General features: G+C 42.8%; 1 long non-coding RNA gene across 1 annotated transcript; it reads right to left on the bottom strand.

The window, feature by feature from the left end:
• Positions 1-289: 289 nt before the first annotated feature.
• Positions 290-1,031, bottom strand: LOC129834972 (uncharacterized). The gene is made up of 2 exons (XR_008756340.1): positions 963-1,031; positions 290-806 (listed from the first exon to the last, which is right to left on the bottom strand). It is a non-coding gene; the product is annotated as an uncharacterized LOC129834972 (long non-coding RNA).
• Positions 1,032-14,743: the final 13,712 nt, after the last annotated feature.

Raw genomic sequence — 14,743 nt, 5'->3', positions numbered from 1 at the left:
ATCAGGCTGTAACAGAACAAAATGTGGAAAAAGTCAAAACCTGAAGGCACTGTACTTCAGTTAGGTGCACCCCTCCACCACGATAGACTGTACAGAGAATTCCTTCAGTATAAAAACGTCATAGCCAGGGTTGGGGTCACACTCTTGAATTGTACAATCCTCACTCAAAAGGTTCAGCACTCTGAATTGATGAATTGCATATCAAGTTACCCATTACATTCTACATCTGGAAAAAAAGTATTGAATAAATTAATTAAATACATTACAAATAAAACAGGAGTACGTCATGTGAAAGGCTTGAAATGATTTATTGGTATTAGGGTAAGGCATCAGAAAGTGGATATCTGGACTGCAGTGAACAGTTTTGTGTAGCTAGATGTACGTCAGTATTTTTTCTTCTTCAGAATGGAGCAAGAGCGCCGCCCTGTGGTAGGATATGAAAAGTAATATTTTTATAATATTGAGAGAGAAACATCAAAATATATGGTTGCTCCCTTTACTTATAAATGACACCTCAAGCCTAAACCCAAACTGTAACGAGTGAATAGTTTGATGTTGCAAATAAGAAAATGTTTTTTGATAGTAAGATAGTCAACTTGGAGACGTCACTGAAAGATAAAACAACTCTCTCTTGTCCTTCTGATTCGTTGACCACAGGATCTAAAAAACACAGTCTTTGAATGGGAAGTATTCATTGTACACAGTCGGTAATCCCGTTTACTTGAACAATAAAAACATACTGTACGTTTTGGGAAAGGCAACTCGGTCCGTCACGTGTGTCCGTTTCAGCAGAGTTGTTTTTCCTCCTGCACGCAGTTCAACAGTTTTAATAGTATTTTAATAGTGTATTGGTAGAGAAACAACATGATTATCATTTGAAATAAGTGCGATAATGTAATTACAATACAGTTATGCGTTGACAAATAGATAAATGACAATTACGTCAGATAAATTTAGCTTACATGTCATGTCTGAGTTTGTGAGGTCCCTGCCAGTCTCTCCGGATGAAGTAGGCTGTGCAACCTTTCTAGTTGCACCACTAGTTTATACATCACAGACAAGAAGAGATCCCAAGAACAACGGAACTCTGCTGGCAAAAGAGAAAATGTGCTGATGTCAATGAGATTAAATTGTTTACAACACATTAGTAACTACTTTTTAATATTTTTCCTCATTAGGACAACATATTTTGTTTTCCTAGCAGAACTATATAGTTTGAGCTCGAAGGTAATCTGCCCTTGAAAACCAATTTGTCTTTTTGAAAACGCCCTATAGGCATCGATATGACAGAAACATTTACTATAGTTTCCAAATTATAGTTTCCAGCGTAAATAGGATAATTTTGGTTATGAAGTCTCGTCCAAAAGGGAGTTTGGTAAGTGACTGCTACATGATTTACTGTACATGAGGGTTTCGTTTGGATTACAAATATGTGAACAATTTTTGCCTATTAACACATTGTGGAGTTGTGCCGAAAATCTCCACCCTGCCAGAATCCCCCCCCCCCTTCGCGTGAACGCGCACACACTCAACTATTCCATGCTGCGACTTGTTTGCTAGTTGAGATTTCTGCTCTTCTCTCCGTTGTCAGTTTAGCCTACATTTCACTGATCTTAGTAGCCGAAAACATTTTTGATTTGTGTCCTTCAAGGCAGCTGTCAATGATCACGTTAAGCTGCGTTTCATTATTATTTTTTATGGCGGTTTGATCGCGGGGTAGGCACTAGTAATGTCTGCAGTTTTTGGTTAGGCTATTTGTTTCAAGTGTATTAGTCTATAAATAAATCAAAATTCGTCATCTCGCCCATGTCTTATTCGACAAGTAGTTGTTTTGAAATGGTTATTGCTTGCCTACATTTGACTCCCTCCTCTATGTTTAATATAACACACATACATTGTTTATTCATTTCTGTTGCCTATCCTGAAGTCAAGTTTGTTCTATAGAAAGTACATGACTCTGATGTGTGCCACAGAAAGTATTTGACTCTAGTGACAAAATTAAGAAAATTAGGGGGGTGGGCAAGGACATTTTTTTCTGACGAACCACACCCCCTATCTTGGGACTGCAAGGCCTGGCAAACTTCAGAATCATTTTGGTAGCTCATGTTGACCAGTAGTGTGTGCCACCTTCTAATTTGGGTCACATATACAGTACATTTATTTCAATTATCCATACTGTACACTGAGTGTACAAAACATATGTTACACCTGCTCTTTCCATGACCGGGGGAATCCAGGTGAAAGCTATGATCCATTATTGATGTCACTTGTATCAAGAATGGTCCACCACCCAAAGGACATTCAGCCAACTTGATATAACTGTGAGACGCATTAGAGTCAACATGGGCCAGCATCCCTGTGGAACGCTTTCAAAACCTTGTAGAGTCCGTGCCCCAACGAATTGAAGCTGTTCTGAGGGCAAAAGGGGATGCAACTCAGTATTGGGAAGGTGTTCCTAATTCCTAATTTCCTCTTTCTGCATGTGTTGGATTTTCACCCACAGCGGCCAATCCACCATTCATTCTGGTCTTAACTCCTATCCGCCGATGTCCACAGATTAACCAATCTTTCCCAGTGTAATGCCATTTTTTCTTTTTGCAAGACATCCCTCCATTTTACTGTGATGTCTTATGAGAGTCCTGAACCTCCCTATTTGTAACACTTCTACCTATGTTGAGCTAAAAATAATTACTTTACCCAAGAGTAAAATGATAGTTCCCATTGATTGATCGTGTTTTTTCAGATCCCCTAGCAATACAGTTTGCAGGTCCATCTGAACCCTGATATTATGACATAACAACCGTTCCTGGACCTGACTCCAAAAGTGAGCCACGGATGGACAGTACCAGAAAAATATGCTGTATTGATTCTGTTTCCTTGTGTATTATTTTATATACCGTAAAAATCTAAATTGAAACTAATGGATTGATGTGTTAATTGTTGTTTTATATATCAGTTTATTGTCCCGATGCCAAGGTATTGGGACATCAAAGACCTGTTCCCAACTGACTTGAATTTTATAAGGCAATCTATCAAACCTTTTGACTAAGTAAAAATGATATATTTTTCAATTTCTACTCATTATTTGAAGTCATTTATGATTTTTAATGGGTGGCAGACAGACTAATTGATTAATTTCTTCTTAAAGTACTTGTCTCTTCCAATTTTAAGGCAGAATGTTAGTCTTTTATGAGTTGGTTATAATTTTGTATAGCCCATACACCTCCATACACTGTTATTATTTGCTTGTATGACTTTTTATTTAACTACCGTCCTTCATAAATGTTATACTCTTCTTGTACATTTTTCCTAAGAGACACTTGTTTTTTTCTTTATCAGTACATTGGAGATTATCAATATTAATTGCCGTTAATATTAGATTGGCCTTTTCTGGATGATGACATTTAAATTGTAGCCAATGACTTCATTTAAAAAGGTAGGATCCATTGTCAATCTAACCAAAATGTGAGGTTTTAATCTGCAAAAAGGCAGAGCCCACTCTTCACAGGATGGGCATCTCTTAGTAGCTTGCTAGAAAACCAGTTTGGATTTGGGTACAATTTCAGTACAATGGAGGCTTAAAGAGGGAGGTTTAATTGCCAAATATTTAATAGATTTAACTTTACAAACTCGTGTTTGTTATATAAATAATATTGTTTAACTTGATCTGGTTTGCCATTCCAAATAAAGTTAAATATTTTTTTCTTGCATGATTTCAAAGAGGATTCGCCTGGATTCAGTAGAACCATGAATAACTATGTAAACTGTGAAACCACTAGAGATTTTATCAGGGTAATCTACCCGTAAATGGATAGGTGTTTCGCTCTCCGCGGTTTCAAGACTCTATTTAGCTAAGTTTTCTATCAAAGTTAATAAACTCAGCAAAAAAAGAAATGTCCTCTCACTGTCAACTGTGTTTATTTTCAGCAAACTTAACATGTGTAAATATTTGTATGAACATAACAAGATTCAACAACTGAGACATAAACTGAACAGGTTCCACAGACATGTGACTAACAGAAATTGAATAATGTATCCCTGAACAAAAGGGGGGTAAAAATCAAAAGTAACAGTCAGTATCTGGTGTGGCCACCAGCTGCATTAAGTACTGCAGTGCATCTCCTCCTCATGGACTGCACCAGATTTTCCAGTTCTTGCTGTGACATGTTATCCACTCTTCCACCAAGGCACCTGCAAGTTCCCGGACATTTCTGGGGGGAATGGCCCTAGCCCTCACCCTCCGATCCAACAGGTCCCAGACGTGCTCAATGGGATTGAGATCCGAGCTCTTCGCTGGCCATGACAGAACACTGACATTCCTGTCTGTAATCAGGCACAGAACGAGCAGTATGGCTGGTGGCAATGTCATGCTGGAGGGTCATGTCAGGATAAGCCTGCAGGAAGTGTACCAGATGAGGGAGGAGGATGTCTTCCCTTTAACGCACAACATTGAGACTGCCTGCAATGACAACAAGCTCAGTCTGACGATGCTGTGACACACCGTCCCAGACCATGACGGAATCTCCACCTCAAAATCGATCCCGCTCCAGAATACAAGCCTCGGTGTAATGCTCATTCCTTCGACAATAAACGCGAATCCGATCATCACCCCTGGTGAGACAAAACTGCGACTCGTCAGTGAAGAGCACTTTTTGCCAGTCCTGTCTGGTCCAGTGACAGTGGGTTTGTTCCCATAGGCAATGTTGTTGCCGGTGATGTCTGGTGAGGACTTGCCTTACAACAGGTCTACAAGCCCTCAGTCCAGCCTCTCTCAGCCAATTGCAGACAGTCTGAGCACTGATGGAGGGATTGTGCGTTCCTGGTGTAACTCGGGCAGTTGTTGTTGCCATCCTGTACCTGTCCTGCAGGTATGATGTTCAGATGTACCGATCCTGTGCAGGTGTTGTTACACGTGGTCTGCCACTGAGAGGACGATCAGCTGTCCGTCCTGTCTCCCCGTAGCGCTGTCTTAGGCGTCTCACAGTACAGACATTGCAATTTATTGCCCTGGCCACATCTGCAGTCCTCATGCCTCCTTGCAGCATGCCTATGGCACGTTCACGCAGATGAGCAGGGACACTGGGCATCATTCTTTTGGTTTTTTTCAGAGTCAGTAGAAAGGCGTCGTTAGTGTCCTAAGTTTTCTTAACTGTGACCTTAATTGCCTACCATCTGTAAGCTGTTAGTGTCTTAACGACCGTTCCACAGGTGCATGTTCATTAACTGTTTATGGTTCATTGAACAAGCATGGGAACCAGTGTTTAAACCCTTTACAATAAAGATCTGGGAAGTTATTTAGATTTTTACAAATTATCTTTGAAAGACAGGGTCCTGAAAAAGTGACGTTTCTTTTTTTGCTGAGTTTAGTTACACAATCAGTCAACTTTTCCAGGATATGTACACCAAGCACATCGACTTCACCATCCAACTATTTAATCTGAATAGCTACCGTAACGACCCAGTTCAATGATCAAGCAAAGTAGCTAGCATTTGAGGGCGTATTTTCTCTATTTTATAGGGACACAATAATGATAAAAGATCACCAGATAAGGAGGCAATGGTCAGACACCAGTCCCGTTTCAAAATAACCACCATTGATAATGTAATAAGTGCTGTGTTTGTTTGTGTCTTGTATGTTGTAACAAGGTGTCCCACATCAATGGACCTAGGCCTGGGTTAGTAATGTCAACCAGTTAGTGCCATGGTGGGACATGTCCCTTGTGAATTAGCTGTGAATCATAATCTCTGATTGGCTATGTTCAACTGTGTGTTTATTGTTGGCTTCCATGATCATATGGTGACAGTCTTTTCTCTCTCTCCCTCTCTTTCTCTGTGATAGGAGATGGGTAGGATCTGTAAGTCAGGCTCCTTCATGACCAGTATCTGTGATGAGAGGGGCCTGGAGCTGATCTACTGGCACTGGCAACACCATACAGGAAGGTACACTATATATACAAAAGTATGTGAACATCCCTTCAAATTAGTGGATTTTGCTATTTCAGCTACACCTGTTGCTGACGGGTGTATAAAATCGAGCACACAGCCATGCAATCTCCATAGACAAACATTGGCATTAGAATGGCCTTACTAAAGAGCTCAGTGACTTTCAACATGGCACTGTTTGGATTTCTTCTCAGATTGTTGCCTGCCATATGAGTTCTGTTATACTCACAGACATCATTCAAACAGTTTTAGAAACGTCAGAGTGTTTTCTATCCTATACTAATAATAATATGCATATATTAGCAACTGGGACTGAGGAGCAGGCCGTTTACTCTGTGCACCTCTGGGAACCTTTCATCCAAGCTACTCAATACTGCCCCTGCAGACCAACACTTTACATGTTGCGTTCATATTTTTGTTCAGTGTACATATTTTTGACATAGAATTAAGCATCATTATTTAGGTTTGAATAGTGCACAATTCCTCAATTTACGGACGGGGGGGCCTAGCTCCCAGCTGGACCCCCTCCCAGCCATCCTCATGTAATTTGTGCCCCCTCAGATTTTGGGGTTGCGTAATGCCCCTGGTCCTAGGTCTAGAAGAGAAAACAATGTTTTAAACAGATAAGGCATTTCTCAGAGTCCAGGGCAGGACACTGGTCAGTTCTCTCGGTGCTGCTTGCTCTACCAAAGTTTTCACCATTCCCACTGGAGAATACCAAAAACAGAATAGACGTCTTACAACCTCTCACGCTATTGGCCACTTCCAACACACATCTGGAATGTGATTCAATAAAAGATCTGTGTGGCCGGACACTCATGCATGATTCTGACATTTCTTTGGTTTACCTGTCACTTGAGTCATTTTTACATTCAGCATTACTGTGATGGTGCTCACTGCGCAGGCATGTGCCTCAGTTGAAAAAATGTGTTGCTGGAGCAGTGCAACAGGTTTTATAAACACCTACAACTACAAGTGTATTTTTATTTTCCATAAACCGTAATGACAAAGTGAAATCCGATTTTTAGACATTTTTGCAAATGTATTAAACATTAAAAAAACAAATACCTTATTTACATAAGTATTCAGACCCTTTGCTATGAGACTCGGAGTTGAGCTCAAGTGCATCCTATTTCCATTTACCTGTGGTAAATTCAATTGATTGGACAAGAATTGGAAGGGCACACAACTGTCTATATAAAAGGTTGAAAAGTTGACAGTGCATGTCAGAGCAAAAACCCAGCTATGAGGTCGAAGGAACTGTCCGTAGAGCTCCGTGATAGGATCGTGTTGAAGAACAGATCTGGGGAAGGGTACCAAAAATCATCTGCAGCATTGAAGGTCACCAAGAACACAGTTACCTCAATCATTCTTAAATGGAAGAAGTTTGGAACCATCAAGACTCTTCCTAGAGCTGGCCGCCCGGCCAAACTGAGCAATCGGGGGAGAAGGGCCTTGGTCAGGGAGGTGACCAAGAACCTGATGGTCACTCTGACAGAGCTCTAGAGTTCCTCTGTGGAGATGGGAGAACCTTCCAGAAGGACAACCATCTCTGCAGCATTTCACCAATCAGGCCTTTATTGTAAACTGGGCCAGAGAAACAAGATTCTCTGGTCTGATGAAACCAAGATTGAACTCATGGCCTGAATGCCAAGTGTCACGCCTGGAGGAAACCTGGCAGCATCCAGGTTGCATGGTGGGGGCAGCATCATGCTGTGGGGATGTTTTTCAGAGGCAGGGACTGGGAGACTAGTCAGGATTGAGGGAAAGATGAATGGAGCAAAGTACAGAGAGATACTTGATGAAAATCTGCTCCAGAGTACTCAGGAACACAGACTGGGGCGAAGGTTCACCTTCCAACAAGACAACAACCCTAAGCACACAGCCAAAAAAACTCACAAGTGGATTCAGGACAAGTCTCTGAATGTCCTTGAGTGGCCTAGCCAAAGCCCAGACTTGAACCCGATCGAACATCTCTGGAGAGACCTGAAAATAGCTGTGCAGCAACGCTCCCCATCCAACCTGACAGAGCTTGAGAGGATCTGCAGAGAAGAATGGGAGAAAGTCTCCAAATACAGGTGTACCAAGCTTGTAGTGTCATACCCAAGAAGACTCAAGGATATAGTCGCTGCCAAAAGTGCTTCAACGAAGTACTGAGTAAATGGTATTAACACTTCTGTAAATGTTATATTTCAGTAAATGTATCATACATTAGCAAACATTTCTACAAACATCTTTTTCCTTTGTGATTACTGGGTATTGTGATCTTGTTGTCTCGTCCAGGTGACTGACGTCAACAGGTGGGTGCCACAGCGAAACCCTGTACCTTCACACTGGGCTTCTGCTTATGAGGTAGGACTGTTTCAACGACTTTGTCGATTGGCTGAGTACTACTAATGGCTGCTCTTTGTGGCAGGGTTATGTTGTGTTTCATATGGTTCCCCACAGGGATGTCGACATATGGACCTTTTAGCTTTTTCATTTCAAGGAGAACCTCCCCAACATTCAGTTGTTTCTAGCTGCTCATTGTTTTCATCTGGCTCAAACAACATAAGGGGATCAGACACGTCCATGTTGAATGGGACTCTACACTATCTGAGCTACTTGGCCAGGTTGTTTGACTGGCCCGACTCTCCATGCTGCATCATGAGTCTTTCAGTTTGTACACAGTTAATTATGGTCTTAGCCCAGCCTGGTCTAAATGTAACATAGTAAATATATTTTCAGGACACTCATATTAGTATGATATGTTATGTTTGGTATGGTATGTATACTGGTTACTGGCAGGGGTGGATGGGTAGGCGTATAATGCGAACATCTACTAACGCAATGGTTTCATGTTCGAATCTCATCAGTGATAACATTAGTTGCATTTGAATTAATTACCAACTACTTACTACGTTTTAGCTACTTTGCAACTACTTAGCATGTTAGCTAACCCCCTAACCCTAATCTTAACCCTTTAACCTAACCCTAACCTTAACCCCGAACCCCTATTCTAGCTAATGTTAGCCACCTAGCTAGCATTGGCAACCTAGCCACCTAGCTAACGTTAGCCATACAAATTGGAATTCGTAACATATCTTACATTTTGCAAAATTCGTAACATATCATACGAATTGTAATTCGTAACGAATAATAGAAAACGGATGATAGACATACAGCAATTAATACACTGAACAAAAATATAAACGCAACATGTAAAGTGTTAGTCCCATGTTTCATGAGCTGAAATAAAAGATCCCAGAAAGGTTCCATACGCACAAAAAGCTTATTTCTCTAAAATTGTGTGCACAAATTTGTTCACTTTTTTTTCACTTTTATGGGAAGGCTTTCCACTAGATGTTGGAACATTGTTGTGGGGACTTGCTTCCATTCAGCCACAAGAGCATTAGTGAGGTCTGGCACTGATGTTGAACGATTAGGCCTGGATCGAACCATGAAAAACAACCCCAGACCATTATTCCTTCTCCGCCAAACTTTACAGTTGGCAATATGCATTGGAGCAGGTTCGTCCATCGTCCATTGGCACTATGCCAAACCCAGATTCGTCCGTCGGACTGCCAGATGGGGAAGCATGATTCATCACTCCAGAGAACACGTTTCCACTGCTCCAGAGTCCAATGGCGGCAAGTATTACACCACTCCAGCTGACACTTGGCATTGTGCATGGTGATCTTAGGCTTGTGTGTGGCTGCCTGGCCATGGAAACCCATTTCATGAAGCTCCCAATGAACACTTCTTGTGCTGACGTTGCTTCCAGAGGCAGTTCGGGACTCGGTAGTGAGTGTTGCAACTGAGGACAGATGAGTTTTATGCGCTACGTGCTTCAGAACTAAGCGGTCTCGTTCTGTGAGCTTGTGTGGCCGACCATTTCGCAGCTGAGCCATTGTTGCTCGAACACATTTCCACTTCACAATAACAGCACTTACAGTTGACCAGGGCAGCTCTCGCAGGGCAGAAATTCGATGAACTGACTTGTTGGAATAGTGACATCCTATGACGGTGCCACGTTGAAAGTCACTGAGCTCTTCAGTAAGGCCATTCTACTACCAATGTTTGTCTATGGAGATTGCATTGCTGCTTGCTCGATTTGATACGCCTGTAAGCAGCGAGAGTGGCTGAAATAGCAGAATCCACTCATTTGAAGGGGTGTTCACATACTTTTGTATATGCAGTGTGTCATACTAATTCTAGTGTCCCGGAATTACATTTACTATGTTACATCTGCCCCTGAGTCCAGGTTGCTTAGCTTTGTCATCTTGAATTGCCATAGCCCCACTGATTAGGTTGACAAGGGTCGGCATGACTCGCCCAGGTTGTCCTTTTAACCAGTTGTTCAATCCCATTGAATCCAAGCAACGGCCTGTCAAGCTCCATGTGACTCACTAGAAAGGGCACTTGGATGGATAGGTTGGGGTCCTCATTTCCAGGTATGTTTACAGTGATTCCGACCCAACCATCAAATGGTATGATGTCTCCATTCAAGGCATACACATCAAGCCTTCCCTCCACTCCCAATTATTTATTTGTATTTATTTCACCTTTATTTAACCAGGTAGGCAAGTTGAGAACAAGTTCTCATTTACAATTGCGACCTGGCCAAGATAAAGCAGAGCAGTTCGACACATACAACAACACAGAGTTACACATGGAGTAAAACAAACATACAGTCAATAATACAGTAGAAAATTAAGTCTATATACAATGTGAGCAAGTGAGGTGAGATAAGGGAGGTAAAGGCAAAAAAAAGGCCATGGTGGCAAAGTAAATACAATATAGCAAGTAAAACACTGGAATGGTAGATTTGCAGTGGAAGAATGTGCAAAGTAGAGATAGAAATAATGGGGTGCAAAGGAGCAAAATAAATAAATACATACAGTAGGGAAAGAGGTAGTTGTTTGGCCTAAATTATAGATGGGCTATGTACAGGTGCAGCAATCAGTGAGCTGCTCTGACAGCTGGTGCTTAAAGCTAGTGAGGGAGATAAGTGTTTCCACTTTCAGAGATTTTTGTAGTTTGTTCCAGTCATTGGCAGCAGAGAACTGGAAGGAGAGCCGGCCGAAGGAAGAATTGGTTTTGGGGGTGACCAGATAGATATACCTGTTGGAGCGCGTGCTACAGGTGGGTGCTGCTATGGTGACCAGCGAGCTGAGATAAGGGGGGACTTTAACTTGCAGGGTCTTGTAGATGACCTGGAGCCAGTGGGTTTGGCGACGAGTATGAAGCGAGGGCCAGCCAACGAGAGTGTACAGGTCGCAGTGTTGGGTAGTATATGGGGCTTTGGTGACAAAACGGATGGCACTGTGATAGACTGCATCCAATTTATTGAGTAGGGTATTGGAGGCTATTTTGTAAATGACATCACCGAAGTCGAGGATTGGTAGGGTGGTCAGTTTTACAAGGGTATGTTTGGCAGCATGAGTGAAGGATGCTTTGTTGCGGAATAGGAAGCCAATTCCAGATTTAACTTTGGATTGGAGATGTTTAATGTGAGTCTTGAAGGAGAGTTTACAGTCTAACCAGGTTAAGGTTAAGACTGGTTAAGATGTCGTTTAGAACCTTGAGCGTGGCTGAGGTGCACCCATGACCAGCTCTGAAACCAGATTGCATAGCGGAGAAGGTATGGTGGGATTCGAAATGGTCGGTAATCTGTTTGTTGACTTGGCTTTCGAAGACCTTAGAAAGGCAGGGTAGGATAGATATAGGTCTGTAGCAGTTTGAGTCAAGAGTGTCCCTTCCTTTGAAGAGGGGGATGGCCACAGCTGCTTTCCAATCTTTGGGAATCTCAGACGACACGAAAGAGAGGTTGAACAGGCTAGTAATAAGGGTGGCAACAATTTCAGCAGATAATTTTAGAAATAAAGGGTCCAGATTATATAGCCCGACTGATTTGTAGGGGTCCAGATTTTGCAGCTCTTTCAGAACATCAGCTGACTGGATTTGGGAGAAGGAGAAATGGGGAAGGCTTGGGCGAGTAGCTGTGGGGGGTGCAGTGCATTTGACCGGGGTAGGGGTAGCCAGGTGGAAAGCATGGCCAGCCGTAGAAAAATGCTTATTGAAATTCTCAATTATAGTGGATTTATCAGTGGTGACAGTGTTTCCTATCTTCAGTGCAGTGGGCAGCTGGGAGGAGATGTTCTTATTCTCCATGGACTTTACAGTGTCCCAGAACTTTTTTGAGTTTGTGTTGCAGGAAGCGAATTTCTGCTTGAAAAGCTAGCCTTGGCTTTTCTAACTGCCTGTGTATATTGGTTTCTAGCTTCCCTGAAAAGTTGCATATCATGGGGGCTGTTCGATGCTAATGCAGAACGCCATAGGATGTTTTTGTGTTGGTTAAGGGCAGTCAGGTCTGGAGAGAACCAAGGGCTATATCTGTTCCTGGTTCTACATTTTTTGAATGGGGCATGCTTATTTAAGATGGTGAGGAAGGCATTTAAAAAAAATAACCAGGCATCCTCTACTGTCGGGATGAGATCAATATCCTTCCAGGACACCCCGGCCAGGTCGATTAGAAAGCCCTGCTCGCTGAAGTTTTTCAGGGAGCTTTTGACAGTGATGAGTGGAGGTCGTTTGACCGCTGACCCATTACGGATGCAGTTCAATGAGTGGCCTGATGTCATTCCCAGGTAGGTGTCTGTCCTTCCAGGCACGGTCTATAATGCTAACGTGGGCCCCTTTATCGAGTAAGGCACTGGCTGCAAGTCCATTCATTTAACATTGAATCAGGCCCTTCTTCCCTATGAGCTGGACTATTTTATCATTCTTCACAGCTGGTTGACTTGTTGAGTGTGAAGTAGTTTATTCATTGGCCTGCCTCTCTTCTTGACACTGGCTGCTATTGTGGATACGTGTAGTGAGGTGCGCTATCTGCGCCTCGGCCCCTTGTAAACCTCAGCTTGGGACTGTTACCGCGGCGCGGTCACTAGTCGTCCTTGACCGGTTCACGTTTCCCGAATGTTTGAGTTTCTTAAGACAGCCTAATGCCCTGTGTCTTTCCTCGTCAGAGAAGAAGCCAGGGTTACAGTTTGGTACCCCTCGTTTGGTACCCCTCACCCACTGGCATGGGTGCTCTGGCTGTACTGGCTGTTTCAGGGAGTCTATTATGCTCGTTAGAGCTTCGACCTGTGCAGATGTTGTATGGTGGTATTTTTACTTTTACGTTCGGGGACCTTTTCCTAAGCATTGGGATCTTTACCAGGGTCTTCCATATTTTGAATTCTCTGCGGCGGAGGCAAGAGAGATCTCTTAGGGAGACTACTTTCTCATGTGTCTGGTGTGGTACAGATCCACAATGACTGCTTCTGTGTGGTGGATTACTGTGTGGCGCTGTGTGCCGGGTCTCAAACAGGCTGTAGTGTAGGAATGTGTTTACATTGGAGGAGTTTCTTACCTAGCTCCTCATGGCCCGTGAGTAACCTCTGGTACTCTGTGTGTGGTATGTCATGGGCTGCATTTGCTGTGGTTACATTAGCGGATGGAGAGTGTCAGTGGATGGAGAGTGTGTTGTGTGACTTGACAGTAACATCAGTGGTTGGAGAGTGTGTTGTGTGACTTGACAGTAACATCAGTGGTTGGAGAGTGTGTTGTGTGACTTGACAGTAACATCAGTGGATGGAGAGTGTGTTGTGTGACTTGACAGTAACATCAGTGGTTGGAGAGTGTGTTGTGTGACTTGACAGTAACATCAGTGGTTGGAGAGTGTGTTGTGTGACTTGACAGTAACATCAGTGGTTGGAGAGTGTGTTGTGTGACTTGACAGTAACATCAGTGGTTGGAGAGTGTGTTGTGTGACTTGACAGTAACATCAGTGGTTGGAGAGTGTGTTGTGTGACTTGACAGTAACATCAGTGGATGGAGAGTGTGTTGTGTGACTTGACAGTAACATCAGTGGTTGGAGAGTGTGTTGTGTGACTTGACAGTAACATCAGTGGATGGAGAGTGTGTTGTGTGACTTGACAGTAACATCAGTGCTAGCCGGATGAGTAACAGTTACACTACGGGCCTAGATAAGAGCATCAATGGAATCTTTCAAAACTAACAATTCAACCATCCCCATATCCTCAGACTCAAGGAAAGGCTTACTATACATAAAAGCATTGCTAAAATCAAAACAACCCTCATTACACACATCGTGCTCTGATGGATGTTTGTCTAGTACTTGACCTTATAGAGTTCCTCAGCTGACAGAACGAGCAGGAACTTCCTGATGTCCCACACCGGGCTCTTCCTCCTGTTGTCGACATGGCAACCGCTATCCCTCACGCAGGTACTCAGTCCCTGATGTCTGATTCATAGCCTCCGCTCTCGCTCTGATGTTCTGGAACACCGCCTCAGCTTCTGCTTGACCCCAGTTGTCATAGATCACTAAATCAACCCAACCAACAGGTGGTGCCGATCCCGGACAAGCCCCCAGAAATAGTTTGATGTATAGCATTTACTTTTACTTTGTACTTTTACTCAAGTATAACTATTTGGTACTTTTTCCACCACAGTACTTAAGTACATTTAGACTTTTACTCAAGTAGTATTTTGCTGGGTGACTAACTTTTTTGTATTAAGGTATCTTTACTTTTACTCAAGTATGACCATTTTAGTTATTTTTCCACCACTAAGTGTTCATGAGTTATGAACATTATGAAATGCCAAAGTCAACATCGAACATCAAGCTAACTTCACCACGGTGCGTTGGTGATGGAAGGGGGAAGTTACCCGCATGACTTGATGATCAGTAAACAGCTGTGGACGTTTTTTGGGAGAGTCACATGCCTAATGTCCTGTGTTGGTCCGGGTATTAGGG

This window comes from Salvelinus fontinalis, chromosome 35 (genome assembly GCF_029448725.1).
Source record: "Salvelinus fontinalis isolate EN_2023a chromosome 35, ASM2944872v1, whole genome shotgun sequence".
NCBI lineage: Eukaryota > Metazoa > Chordata > Actinopteri > Salmoniformes > Salmonidae > Salvelinus > Salvelinus fontinalis.
Note: the sequence above shows the minus strand (reverse complement) of the source record. Positions and strands in the feature narration are given on the sequence as shown.